Source organism: Chrysemys picta, chromosome 1 (genome assembly GCF_011386835.1).
Source record: "Chrysemys picta bellii isolate R12L10 chromosome 1, ASM1138683v2, whole genome shotgun sequence".
NCBI lineage: Eukaryota > Metazoa > Chordata > Testudines > Emydidae > Chrysemys > Chrysemys picta.
The window spans coordinates 354,338,479-354,352,700 of NC_088791.1; the positions used below are offsets into that span (position 1 = coordinate 354,338,479).

General features: G+C 40.9%; 2 pseudogenes; one reads left to right on the forward strand and one right to left on the reverse strand.

Moving 5' to 3' along the window:
* Positions 1-290: 290 nt before the first annotated feature.
* On the forward strand, positions 291-1,229 carry LOC135972373 (olfactory receptor-like protein COR8; annotated as a pseudogene).
* A 6,121-nt stretch (positions 1,230-7,350) lies between these two features.
* Positions 7,351-9,877, reverse strand: LOC135972375 (olfactory receptor 5AR1-like; annotated as a pseudogene).
* Positions 9,878-14,222: the final 4,345 nt, after the last annotated feature.

The window sequence follows — 14,222 nt, forward strand, 5'->3', positions numbered from 1 at the left end:
CCCTATGGGGAACTTGATGCCTAATTCCAGTCAATTTTATGGAGACTTGGATGTCTAAATCTCCTAGACAGCCTTGAAAATCTCAGCCCTATTAAAAAGTGAGTGTAAATCTAAAGGTCCATCCCAACTCTTCCCAGACATCATGGCGGTTGGTTTCCTGTAAGATATTCACTACCCACATTCAAGCCCGGCGGTGTCATTCAGATTTAATTCATGCCATGAAATTTCCTTCTTCCATGCAGCTCACTCTTGTTATCCCAGCAGGTATGGTTTCATGCACCCCTGTATAAATGGCTGAGGGCAATCACAGCATGGTGACCCAGTTCATACTCCTGGGGCTGACTGATCGTCAGGAGCTGCAGATACCCCTCTTCGCGGCGTTCCTAGCGATCTACATTCTTACGCTGGTTGGGAATCTTGGGATGATTGTGTTGATCAGGGTTGATCCCCGACTCCATTCCCCCATGTACTTCTTCCTCAGTAACCTGTCTGTGGTTGACCTCTGCTACTCCTCAGTCTTCGCTCCAAGGATGCTGGTGAATTTCTTAGTGGGGAGTAAAAGCATTTCTTACTCTGCCTGTATTGCCCAACACTTCTCTTTTGTCGTGTTTGTGACCACAGAAGGGTTCCTGCTGGCCGTGATGGCATACGACCGCTATGTAGCCATTTGTAACCCTCTGCTCTACACCGCTGTTATGTCTAAGAGAGTCTGTATTCATCTAGTGGCCAGCTCATATGTAGGGGGGCTCGTGAACTCACTGACCCACACATGTGGCTTGCTGAGGTTGTCGTTCTGTGGGCCCAACATCATCAATCATTACTTTTGTGACACTAACCCATTGCTGAAGCTTGCCTGCTCTGATAACCACATCAATGAGATTTTGCTTGTAACGTTCTCTGGAGTTATTGCCATGTCCACCCTTCTGTTTGTCATAATCTCTTATCTGTACATCCTCTTCTCTATCCTGAGGATCCGCTCCGCCAAGGGCAGGCTCAAAGCCTTCTCCACCTGTGCCTCTCATCTGACAGCTGTCACCATGTTCTATGGACCTGTGAGCTTAAGCCACATATAACCCAGTTCCAGCTACTCACTGGAACAGGAGAAAATCTCTGCTGTGTTTTATACCCTGGTGGTCCCCATGTTGAACCCCTTGATCTACAGCCTGAGGAACAAGGAGGTTAAGGATGCTCTTAAGAGGGTGATCGACTGGAAAAACATTCCCAGCTAATTTGTCACCATGACAATTCCAGTCAGTTGAGAAGAACAATTGGAAGAAGGGTAGGAGTATGGTCTATGTGTTACTGCCTTGATTTGTGAATCACAAATGTTGTACAAGAATTAAATGAAACTCAAAGAACTGATGTAGCATGTGGAAATTATGTTTTACAATTGCTTGAGAGGAACAATGTTACCTAAGGTCCTGTCATTATGTGGCTGTTGGAATATAGACACCTTTCCTTGTTTCTTGACCATTAATCTATTTGAAATGGTGCCCTGCAAGGTTATCTGAGATTAAAAATAAAATAAACTTGCTTCTAGGTTTAATTTCTTAATGTGATGCTTTAATTAATGCTCAGTACGTAACTTGCACTATGAGAATTCAACGCTTTTGCTCTCTTTAGTGTCTGGGCCTCATACGGGCTGCCACAATTGATCTCTATCCCCTTTATAGCAGCCCTTAACCTAGTTGAAGACTGTTATCAGGTCCCTCCTCGGTCGTCTTGTCTCAAAACAAAACATGCCCAATTTTTTTAAAACTTTCCTAATAGATCAGGTTTTGTAAACCCTTTTTGTCATTTTTGTTTTTCCCCTCTGGACTCTCTCCTATTTGCCCACGTCCTTTCTAAAGCGTGGCTCCCAAACCTAGACACAGAACTTCAACTGAGGCCTCACCAGTGCCAAGCAGAGCCATACAATCACTGCCTTGGTCTTACACACAACACACCTGGTAATACACCCCAGACAGCCCTTTTCACAACTGCAGCTCATTGTTGGCTCATACTCAACTTGTGACCCACTTGAACTCCCAGATCCATCTCAGCAGCACTTCTCCTAGCCAGTTATTCCCCACATTGTATTATGCATTTGATTTTTCCTTCTAGAGTGAAGTACTATGCAGTTGTCTTTATATTGATCACATCTGTATTCATACTAGTGCTATATCCATCTATTCTTAACCAGTGTTATCGTATATACTTAGGCTTGGAAGGAACAGATTTTTCTCAATAAATGTTGGTCATTATTGATTTCACCATATGCACACAAACCAATGAAAAAATTATTGCCATCAATAATAATTGAAATTTACAGATAGGCAGAATGAGAAAAACTGCAGCTTGAGAATGTATTAGAGTTTGATTTAAGGATATTTATTTTGTATATTTTGACATGTGATGTTGACAATTTGTGTTTTAACATTTATAAAGCTTTAACTTTTTGAATCTCAGTGTCGGCTGTCATTAACAAAATTATGTCTGACCTCCCATTGTCTGATCCCCCATAATTTCCCGCAATTGTAAAGATTTAAACATTTAAAATAAAAAAGGCTTAAAAATAAAACATTGATATTATCAATTAAAATTATAAAAAACTTAAAAATCAAATTCTGACAAGGCTCTAGCAACTTGTTATTCAGCTTTATTCTCAATCATCTTGTTGTCACCTTGTGTTGCTCCCCATCTGTTTGTCATCTGTACCGTTGTCTCTTATTTTCAGCTTACATTACAAGCTCCTTTGGCCAGAGGTTGGTTTTTTTGTTATATGTTGGTACAGCACCTAAAAGAATGGGTTTGGGATTAAGCCCAATACTAATGAACTAATGAAGTAGTATCAATAATAATGGTCATGTAATGTTACTCCCACCAATGCTATATATTTCAGAGGGGTAGTCGTGTTAGTCTGTTTCAGCAAAGACAACAAGGAGTCCTGTGGCACCTTAAAGACTAACAAATTTATTTGGGCATAAGCTATGGTGGGCCAGAACCCAGAAGATTCCAACCCACGATAGCTTATGCCCAAATAAATTTGTTAGACTTTAAGGTGCCAAAGGACTCCTTGTTGTCAATGCCAAATAGTGATTTTATAGGTTTACTTACAGCAATGCTATAAATTGATAATATATTTTAAGGGCTAGAAAGGACAATGACATCGTTTAGTCTGACTGTATAACTCAGGTCACAATTCTATACAGTTACCCTCTGTATTAAGCCCATTAACTGGCATTTTATTAAGTGTATCTTCCAGAGAGCCATCGGGTCTTGATTTCACAGCAGCTGTAGCTGGATAAACCGTCACTTCCCATGGTAGTTCATTCCAGCCATTAACCACCCTCACTGTTGAAAATGTGAGCCTCATGACTAATTTGAATTGGGATAGTTTTACTCTGAGCAACACGATATATTGTTCATTAGAACTGGGGGGAGAGGGGAGTTGGACCAAAATACTTTTTTTCTGAGGAACGCAGATTTGGGTTAACTGAAATATTTTATGAATCTGTGTCAAATGAGATGAATTGTTTTGCTTTGATCTAAAATCTCAGAAAAATCTAAAAGGTCTCAATATTTTAAGTTTCCCATTTAAAAGACTTTTTGTTTCAAAATTTACTTCAATTTTATTAAAAAAAATAACAATTGCAAAAACAGCAACTGATCAAACAAAACATTTCATTCAACTTGTCAGTCAGCCAAAAAAATTGAAATTTTTGAAAAAAAAAAATCAATTTGGATCAACCAGAAACTAAATTTTTCATTTATGTTTCAGACTAGCCAGCAACCCAAGAAATCAGCTATTCACAGAGCTCTTTTGATCATACAATTTTTTTTCTCATCATTGCTATACACCGATTAGCCCTATTCTCACCACTGACACAATTCTATTGCGTTAGGAACCGGACTCTACAGCTAGCTAATGTAACTCCCTACATGGCCGCATAGAAGAATGCCATTTTCTGGTTTAGTTTAATCCAGTAAATTAAGAGTGTCCATACCAGGAGCTATTCAGGAATAGCCCTAGTGCCTTAAATTCACATATTACCTTGCTCAGGAATTGCTTCCCAACGCAAACAAGCCCCTGTTCTCACCAACACTGATTTAGAGCTTTACTTTCACCCCTCCATGCAGAGGTGGGACACTGAACAGCAAGGTTTAGCAGTGGGGCAATGAATTTATTTGATGTTTTTCCATCCCGAAGAACCCAATACAATTGGGCAAACATTCTGGTGTAGCTGAATGTGCATTTTTCTCTGAAAAAAAGTTTCAGCCAAAGAATTTTGGCCAGCTGTAGTTAGGATACTTTCTACCCCATGGAAATGCCTTACACTTAAACTCTGCGAGGTAGACTTGAGCCAAGGGATAATAGAGTTTAGCCCATTGTGATTAATGGTGAGGGGACATAAATCCACTGAAGCACACTCAGATGCAACTTCCTCCGGGATTCAAGAGTTGACCCGCTACCCAACCCCATTCACGGGGGTTCTTTTTATCTTGCATTAATAAAGTTTCAATGAAAAATATTAGAGCGCAATATTGGATCAATCATAGAATCATAGGATTGGAAGGGATCTCAAGAGGTCATAAGTCAGTCCCCTGCACTCATAGAAGGACAAAGCACCATCTAGAACAACCCTGACAGGTGTTTGTCTAACCTGCTCTGAAAAATCTCCAATGATGGAGATTCCACAACCTCCCTAGGCAATTTATTCCAGTGGTTAACCACCCGGACAGTTAGTAAACTTTTCCTAATGTCCAACCTAAACCGCCCTTGCTGCAATTTAAGCCCAATGCTTTCTGCACTGGAAAATACTGATTCATCAAAAATGAAATATTCTTGTGGGAAAATTCCAGTTTCAATGAATTACTCATTTAAAAAAAATTGAAAGAAAAAAGAAGCTTAAAATTGTCTAAATGTTCATTTTTGACATTTTCAAAACGAAAAGTTGCCTTTTTTTAGTTCAAAATTAATGTTTCAAAATGTTAATTAGTTCATTATTTTGTTTAATGTTCATATAATTTGAACTATTGGAACAAAATATTTTGATTGATCAAAATCAACTTCCCCCAGCTTTTTGGTTTGTGGAAAAAAGGAAAATATCAGCTTTGGGGATGGGACATTTTTAAAATCTCCACAATTTTCATGGGACAGGAAAACCATTTCCTGCCCAGGTTTAATCTTTGGTTCCAAACTAAAATAATCCACTCAGTGAATAAACAAGCATCTCCCCCAGCCTCCAGTAGAAGAGGTTTTATACTGTATTCAAACCTGAAGCCAATTCCTTATGGAAAATTTCCATATCATTTTATTAGAAAAATATGTCAACGTTCTATAATATTCTTAAACCAACTGTAACTGAGCGTGCGGCTGTATCCAGTCAATGAGTGTTATGTATTGCGGTATTAATGTTAATGGAATACATGGGCCAAGCAGCTAGCTACATTTCAGGGCCCTGGGGATGTTCCAGTTGGAAGTAGAAACTGATGGGCTCTGGTATTTTGTTTTAATGCAGTCTCCTGTTTCCCTGAACTCAGGAGGTCCTAAGAAAGAAAGGACCAATTTTTTACTTTACCACCCCCAGCTTATGTAGCCGCAGTGACAGAAGCTCTCTCTAGCTTTTTCCGGGGTTATGCTGTGCTCATGCCTACTGCATGGCTTTCTCGCTTTTTAGTTAGTTGAGATGGTCTGGAACTGTTATTAATGCTGCTGTTGTTGAAGTCTGATCCTGCTTTTTAGAAGACAAAACAAGAAAAGACTCCGATTGACTTCAGTCAATATTGGTTCAGACTGCAGGAGTTTAAGTGGGGATATAAAGGCACCAAACTCCCATTCCAGGGAGTTGTCCAGGGAACTGGATGTCTAACTGCTCATTGAAAATGTGTATTTGCTCATGGGCAGTGGTTGATTGCACGATGGGGTTTCCAATCCTGTACAGGTATTAAAGTGTTGAAAGGAAAATAGTCCTTTTATGTTATGGCACTATAGCGTCATTCCATTTTGTACATATATGGAAAAATCATAAGCAGTATTCCTAGGAGCACAAGAAGTGGATTTAAGTGATCGATGATTCAGACAAAACTTCCCTGGACTAACCAGAGCATATCCAGTATGAATATTCAAATGTCACCGTGTGTAGGAAGCTTGCTGGTGCTATGAATATTGATAGCCGCATCACACTAGTACTTCATAATGTGTACTAGTACATCACAATCGTACATCATTATAAATTGATTGGACTACATTCATTCTTGATCTGTCCCCATATCATTCTCTCAAGACAAGGGAGTTACTTCAGGGACGAACCTGTCTCACTGTTTACAAAGTCCAAAGAAAGCCAAAGAAAGCAGACCATTGATATACACCTCTACCCCGATATAATGCGACCCGATGTAACACGAATTCAGATATAACGCGGTAAAGCAGTGCTCCGGGGGGGGGGGCAGGGCTGCACGTTTCGATGGATCAAAGCAAGTTCAATATAATGCGGTTTCACCTATAACGCGGTAAGATTTTTCGGCTCCCGCGGACAGCGTTATATTGGGGTAGAGGTGTAATTTCAGGATTGCCAGAGAAACTCTTTCATAGGTTGGAGAGAAGATAAATAAACAAAAGCCCTACATAAAACGGCAACAGTTTTCAATGAGTAAAACCAGTGGTTCTCAACATTCTCCAGCCTGTGACCCCATGTTAAACAGAAAAAAAGGTTTGAGATCCCTCTTAAGTTTTGGGATGCTCCCCTTCCATCTAACCGTGAAGACAGGGAGGCTAGTTGTGATGACTGGAAACAACCTCCTCTGTTGAGAACTCAGGAGTAAAACAACGTCCTCTTCATGTCGGCATGATGCAGCGGTGAGAGAAGATACTCTGATTTGGTGCAGGCTAGCTCTGCATGACGAAGGTCAACTCTGCATTATTCAGACTAAGTCCCTAAGCTCACCAGAGAGGACTTTTCTGGGGAATTTATCACTACACATTCCGAGAACATGGCCGATCGACCTAAGCTGAGCTTTGATAATCGTTACCTCAGTTCTGGTTGCTTTGATTCAGTATGTTTAACAGTGCCCTCCACTGGATGAAATCTCAGAACCGAGGAAGGATACATACAATCTTCTCATCCTCTCACCTGAACTCCAACCTGGCCTAAAACATAACAGGCAACGGCAATTGTCCTTTAAGCCAAATATCAGAGCATCTTGCTGATTCTGCATAGTGTCACAGACCCTCATTCATGGATCTTAAAAACAGCAATTTCTAATATTGTATTTGACTGGGTTCCATTATATGATTTTCTGTACATCACATGGAGTGGCTGAGTCATAGAAATAAGGATAATGACAGAGAACTCACTCTTATTCCATCTACTGTTTATTGGTTAAAATATAATGATTATAATGACCAAGAAAAAATCTTCTTGTATATCACCCTTTTAAAGGCATCATTTACCTCCTTGTTTCGCAGGCTGTAGATCAGGGGGTTCAACATGGGGATCACGAGGGCATAAAACACAGAGGTAACCTTGTCTTGGTCCATCACGTAGCTAGAACTGGGTCTTAAATATATACATATCAGCGTCCCATAAAACATAATGACGACTGTCAGGTGGGAGGCGCAGGTGGAAAAGGTTTTGCGTCTCCCCTTGGCAGAACGGATCCCGAGAATGGCCAGAAGGATGCACATGTAGGAGATTAGGACACCCAGGAAAGTAGTCGTGACAATTACAGTAGAGAAAGTGAAAAGTACAAGGTCAGTGACATGGGTGTCAGAACAGGACAGCTTCAGCATAGGGGGCACATCACAGAAGAAATGGTTGACAACATTGGAGCTGCAGAAGGACAGACTGAATATAAATAGAGTTTGCACAACTGAATTCACAGAGCCACATACATATGTACAACCACAAACAGGAGACAGTGTCTCTTGGACATAATGGCTCTGTATAGCAGTGGATTACAGATAGCTTTGAAGCGGTCATACGCAATCACAGCCAGGAGGCAACATTCATTGGTCACAAAGAAACAGACGAAGAATAGTTGTGCCGCACACTCAGTCAAAGGAATGGTTCTAGTCTCTGCTACAAAGGTCATTAGCATCCTGGGAGCTATGGCAGTGGAATATCCAATATCTACAATGGACATCTGGCTTAGGAAAAAGTACATGGGGGTATGAAGTCGGGTTTCAACCATGATTAACGCTATCATCCCAAGATTCCCCATCAGGCTGACCACATACATCACTAGGAACAACATAAAGAGGGGGATCTGTAGATCTGGATGATCTGTGAATCCTACGAAAATGAACTCGGTCACCATAGTGTGGTTTCTCTCTGCCATTTATTCCAGAAACGCTCTCCTCTGCTGGTGAAAAAAAAATAAAGATTAAAATTAATCACTGGCCAATAAAGTACTGAGTACAGATCCCTCATAATCCCTGTGATTGTTCCTGGGAAACAGTGTATAAACATAGGAAAGCTGAAATACATCGAAGGACACTCCTAGGGAATGTTCTCTTTGTATTCCCCACATGCTTTCCATTAGAGATAGGACATGTTTCAGCTACAGAAATATTGTGGACTCTGTGTTAGGGTGACCAGATGTCCTGATTTTATAGGGACAGTCCCAATTTTGGGGGCTTTTTCTTATATAGGCACTTATTACCCCCCACCCCCATCCCAATTTTTCACACTTCCCCTCTGGTCACCCTACTCTGTTTTAATATGCATGAAACCATCCAGTGGGTCAAATCTTCTATAAAATAAGAGATACATAGATTGGGAGTGTTTAGTTTAGAAGGGAGGCAAATAATCTATCAATGTATGCAAGTAATCAATGCTATAGAGTTTATTCATGGTGTTTGATTTTCTCTTCCTAATCAAAATGACCTCAAAGGGCACAAGTGATGCTCAGTGCCCCTTTTATATAGGTGCCTAAATATAGGTTTAGGACCTAATATGAGGCAGCCCCAGTGAAAAAGTTTGGTATCACTAAAGTGTCACTGTCCTATTGGAGTCAGTGTATGTTTTACAGACATTCTTTGTAACTACATGCATTATTTTTCCTCCCTGTTACAAATCCTCCTAGAGGTAATAACACTTGTAGGTGGTGTGGACTGTAACTGATTCTATGATTACTTTTGACTCAGATTCACAGAGCCTAGAAATGAGAAAATGCATCTCCTAGGGATAAATACTAAGTTAACCTGTGGAACTCCTTGCCAGAGGATGGTGTGAAGGCCAAGACTATAGTGGGGTTTTAAAAAGAACTAGATAAATTCATGAAGGATAGGTCCATCAACAGCTATTAGCCAGGATGGGCAGGGATGGTGTCCCTAGCCTCTGTTTGCCAGAAGCTGGGAATGGGCAACAGGGGATGGATCACTTGATGATTACGTGTTCTGTTCATTCCCCCTGGGGCACCTGGCATTGGCCACTGTTGGAAGCAGGATACTGGGCTAGATGGACCTTTAGTCTGACCCAGTATGGCTGTTATGTTTCTATGGAATTTCACTGCTACATGCACAAAGATGCTCAAAAGATAATAATAATGACATTTCTTACCAGTCATGGTGTAGGTGTACACGCAGGAAATTCCATTGTATTTGGTGGAGGAAGATATGGACTGGTTTGACTCCTCATTAACCAATTGACTTCAGCTGAACTATACATTCACACTTGTGTGACTGAGATCAGAATCTAGTCAGTGACATGGTAACACAACGTGAGATGTGTGCGGATGGGACCAAAGCACCTCATGTCCGATTGTAGTCTTTAGGATAGAAAGAAAATGAGTTGGAGATAATTTGTGAGTTTCCTAGTTACTGGAAAAACACAGGTCTCTGGATTCTGCATATTCCCTCTGTCTTTACACCTGTGCTAGACGAGTAAAAAGAAATGAAATTATTTTTAGTAACTATAGGGAACATAGGCATTTCCATACCAGATCAGACAAATGATGCATCTAATTGAGTATTGTCTATGCATTAGCAGTCTTTGTTGTGTGCTTCAGATAAAGGGGCAAAGTCCTCACAGTAGGAAGTTATTCAATAACATGCCTATAGGGTGTCGGAGAAAAACAGAGTTCTCACTATCTGTTTAGGTACAGCAAGTCAGATGCTTTATTAACTCTCACAATTGCGCAGAGGGAGAGAGCTAAGCAGGTCTCTCAACAGGTAAACAATTACAGCAAGCATTTATACCTTTTGTTACAGACAATAATGAGCAACAGTTGCATTTTGTTTATACATAGGTCATTCTGATATCTCATTTCCTCACTTGTTTTGACTCTTGCCAACATACAATATTTTCTATACCTTATCTACACAAGGTCTTCTACACCTTATCTATACCAGGCCATAATGACTTCTCACACAGTTCTTTCCCACTCGCCTCACACATTCCTCGCCTCTACAAATCTCGCGTTATCAGGGTTACAGTTAGCCTGACTCTTGCTAACGAACTGTCATGTATTGCATCCCCTTCCTGTCAGTTCTTTCTCTGCTTCCACAACCCCCCCCCCCCCTTTTGTACTACTAGTACAACAAACATTTTCAAATCTCTATTTGCATTAAATCTCGGAATTCAGATTCTACATCAGATGCTTCAACCTTAGGGGTTTTGATTGGATGTAATGACAATGCATGATGAGCATGGACATGAAAGGTATTACTATTATTACGTCCTTTACAACAACAATAACATACTCCTGCACAACACAAGCAATAACATTCCCATAGCGATAATATGATGGGGTTGTTGTACAATCTTAGTCATAGAACACAATACATCATACTCAGTACATAAGGTGGATACTCTATAAGCTGTCTGAAAGGCATACTTTTTAACTTGATACATATTTTGAAGCATGTGAATTTGCCCTTGTACTTCAGAGATTTTCTAAACCTCTGGTAACAGTGAAAGCAAATTTTGAAATCGAACAGGTACTAAACTAGTCCAATTAAAGGGTATCTGGAACCTAAGGACTACTTGCAAAATTCTATCTGCAGGCCAGTAAATAATATGATTGCCTGCAGTGGTAATGAGATTAAAATGTATGTCTTGCAATGTGGTGGCTTTAATATACACACAGCTATCATTAGCTTAAAAAAATAAGTGTCCTGTCAGGGTAGTTCCTTGTCCCCTACCCTCCCAGCAAACGTAGTCATGACGAGTAACAACTTCTCCTGGCTTCAGTTTACGGATACACTGAAGCTGTGGGGGTTGTAACGGCCAAAATGTCCATTGACTCCCTAACCCCATCCAAATGTCAGATGTAATCCCAGGAGCACTGACTAAAAATCGATTGGGCATACCAGGAGGTCTAATTTCCCAGATGTCTCGGTGAATTACCCAATCCCACATGCATCCTCCCCATGGACCCGGCAGGATTCGGTATGTGGGAGCCCACACCCCCTGAACCGGTCCATATGCTTGGAAGGAGCACTGAGAACGTCCACACTTCCACCCAGAAAGTTTCCAAGTATGTCTCCATGGCCACAGATCAGATGGTACTCCTGATGTGTCTGTAAGGGCAGTGGGCCAAGCCTGGTGCTCTAGATCATTCCGAATGGCCATTAGCTGGTTATTCAAGAAATCCTGAATCTCTGAGCATGCTAGATCCCACTGCAATGCCTTCCCAGCCTCAGTGATATTCAATACCATCTCTTTCAGCAACTTCTGGGTCATTGAACTAAGGGCGGAAATAACTCATCAACTCCAGCCTGTACCTGGGTTAGTTGTGCTCCAGAAAAAGGCCAATGGCCTTCTCTAGTTGCCCCAATTTCTCATCATGTTCTTAGTTCTTAAAAATATTCCAAACTGCTGCTGCATTATTGGCCCCATCGCAAAGGGATCCGGTCAAGTCTCTCTTCTTTCTAGAGGAAATAACCCAAGCCCTCTGTTGTGCTAATCTAATGGCAGCCCCCTGTGAGCAATTTGGGTATGTAGAGGTAATCTGGAAACTGGATAAGGGCAATGAAAATGTAACAGTCCCTAGTGTAGTGTTAATCACAGTCCATTGATATCCTAATACATCTCTCTTTGGTGTAGTACTATACCACATTTGTTGGTTGAACACCTTTATGTACTTCAGGGAGGCATTGATATTAATGGCATAAGAAGGGGTGTATTGCAATAAGGTACAGGTCACATTATTAGTCACTGGAATAATTTCTATGCAGGTAAAATTTCCAGTGGCAAAACAAACTCTGGGTATTTGTTTAATTGTTCACTAATTGGGTGACCAAATAACAATAAGGGCCTCTCTCATTTAACACAGTGCAAATTCCAGGAACATTCGCTATAGAACCCATCAATTGCAATTACAGATTCTTGGGGTTCACGGGTAGTGATATCATATACTTTTATCTCCACTGATCCATTCAATTGTTCGCTTATATGGGATATCCTGAACCTTAAAAATATATTTTTTCAAACAATATTTAAATAAATCACTAAAGTGTGAAGGCCTTAGTCATTGGTTTTATCAAATATATGGCATTGTCTGTATTTGGATGTGTTACAGGGGTAATAGTGTAATGGAGGAGATGGCAGGGGCAATGGCAACAAGGTGCCTTTGGTACTTATCATTTAAAATCCAATTAGGGAGGGCAATACATGCTGAAGGACTTATCCAAAACACAGGGCGCAGCCTGTAGAATAAACCCCAAAATCCAATCAAAACCACATTCCCAAGCATGGGTCCCACAAGTTTCTTCCTGCCAGTGTATAATTCTTTGTTTCTTCACCAGGGCCAGTTCTTAATGTCTCTTGTAGTCAGGAATCCCTGGACTTTGTGGTTTCAGTGAAGCAAGTGTTCCTTCTTCTCTTTTCCTGAAACAGTGTGGTTTAGCACCATACAGGGGAGAGGTTACTAGCACATCACCCTGTAATGGTTTTGCTTCTTCTAGAAAAATCCAGAGGCACAGTAGGTCTGTCAGTGGACAAGGGAGAGGTTACTAGCACTTCACCTTGTCTTTTTTTTTTCTTTCTTTTTCCTGCTGTTCAGAAGACACAGCAGAGTTAGAAGGAGAAATAGGCTTATCATCAGTCGGAGAGTCCTCCCGAGGTGGAGGGGTCTTTTTACAGTGAGAAGCATGGGTCCAGGCAGGTAGTCCTTGGCACTTCACAGCGGTGTTGGTGGTTAACAGGACTTGGAAAGGGCCTTTCCAGTGTGGAGCCAAAGCAGTCTTTCGTTGATGGACTTTACATAGACTCAGTCTCCTTGTTTCAATGAATGGCAGGGCTGCTAGGGTCTTTGGGTAGCACTTCTTTTATCTGTGAGAAAAGAAACCTAACACATTTCATTAATGCCTGGCAGTGTTTTGCAGATCTCATAGTTGCTTGGGCACATTCAGGCCCCCCCTTTTCTTGGCTATCAGCCAAGTCTTAGCTGTGGGCAGTGTCCTTGGATGGTGCCAGCATCTTATCTTTGGACTGAGCTTGCTAGCTATTTTTCCTCAGTTAACTCATTCTGTTCTTTTTCCTTCTCCCCTTCTTGGCTTCTTTTAACCTACAAAGGAAACTTCCACTTTTCACTCATACACCTTTTCCCAACAATGAACACATACACATTGCCATTATACAGTACATTAGTCTTATTATTCAATGTATGCCATGTACACCCTTCCAGTAAAATAACTTTATTACAGAGCTTTGGAGCAACAAACCAGGACAAGCACACCCACTTTTGAGGAGTCCACTCGGTACAACCTCAGGTGTCCAATAGCTTTCCTCCCTCCCCAGCCCTCTGGCTAGAAATCTGAAGTAGCCAGAAGGATCCCATGGGCAATATGGGGAATGGGTTAACATTCCATGTCCTTGCTTCCAAAGACTGTTGGTATGCAAATTTTAACAACAATTTTTTTCAATTAAAAAAAAATCTGGCCAATGAAGTTTCTTTTTCTTACTTAAGCAACTGTATTAGACTTTAGTATATCACATTTTCCTGATTTATCCAAACACTTTTTGTATTCCAAGTTGAATAAAAACAAGTATCTGCTTTTTGATTTAACCCTTCTATTTAATTTTGAACTAGACTGTCTTATGAAAATATTAAACCCAACAATTCTGGCCACAAGACAAACACCACACTACCAATTTAGATAGGAGGGTGGGCTTCTCAACTAGCCCCCACCCTTCCTGGTCTCTTCTCTTAAACATTCTTACTCACAAGGCTACCCGAGTCCTCCCTCGTGAGGCTTGCCACTTGGGCAAAACGCATGACCCATTGGCATTTAACTA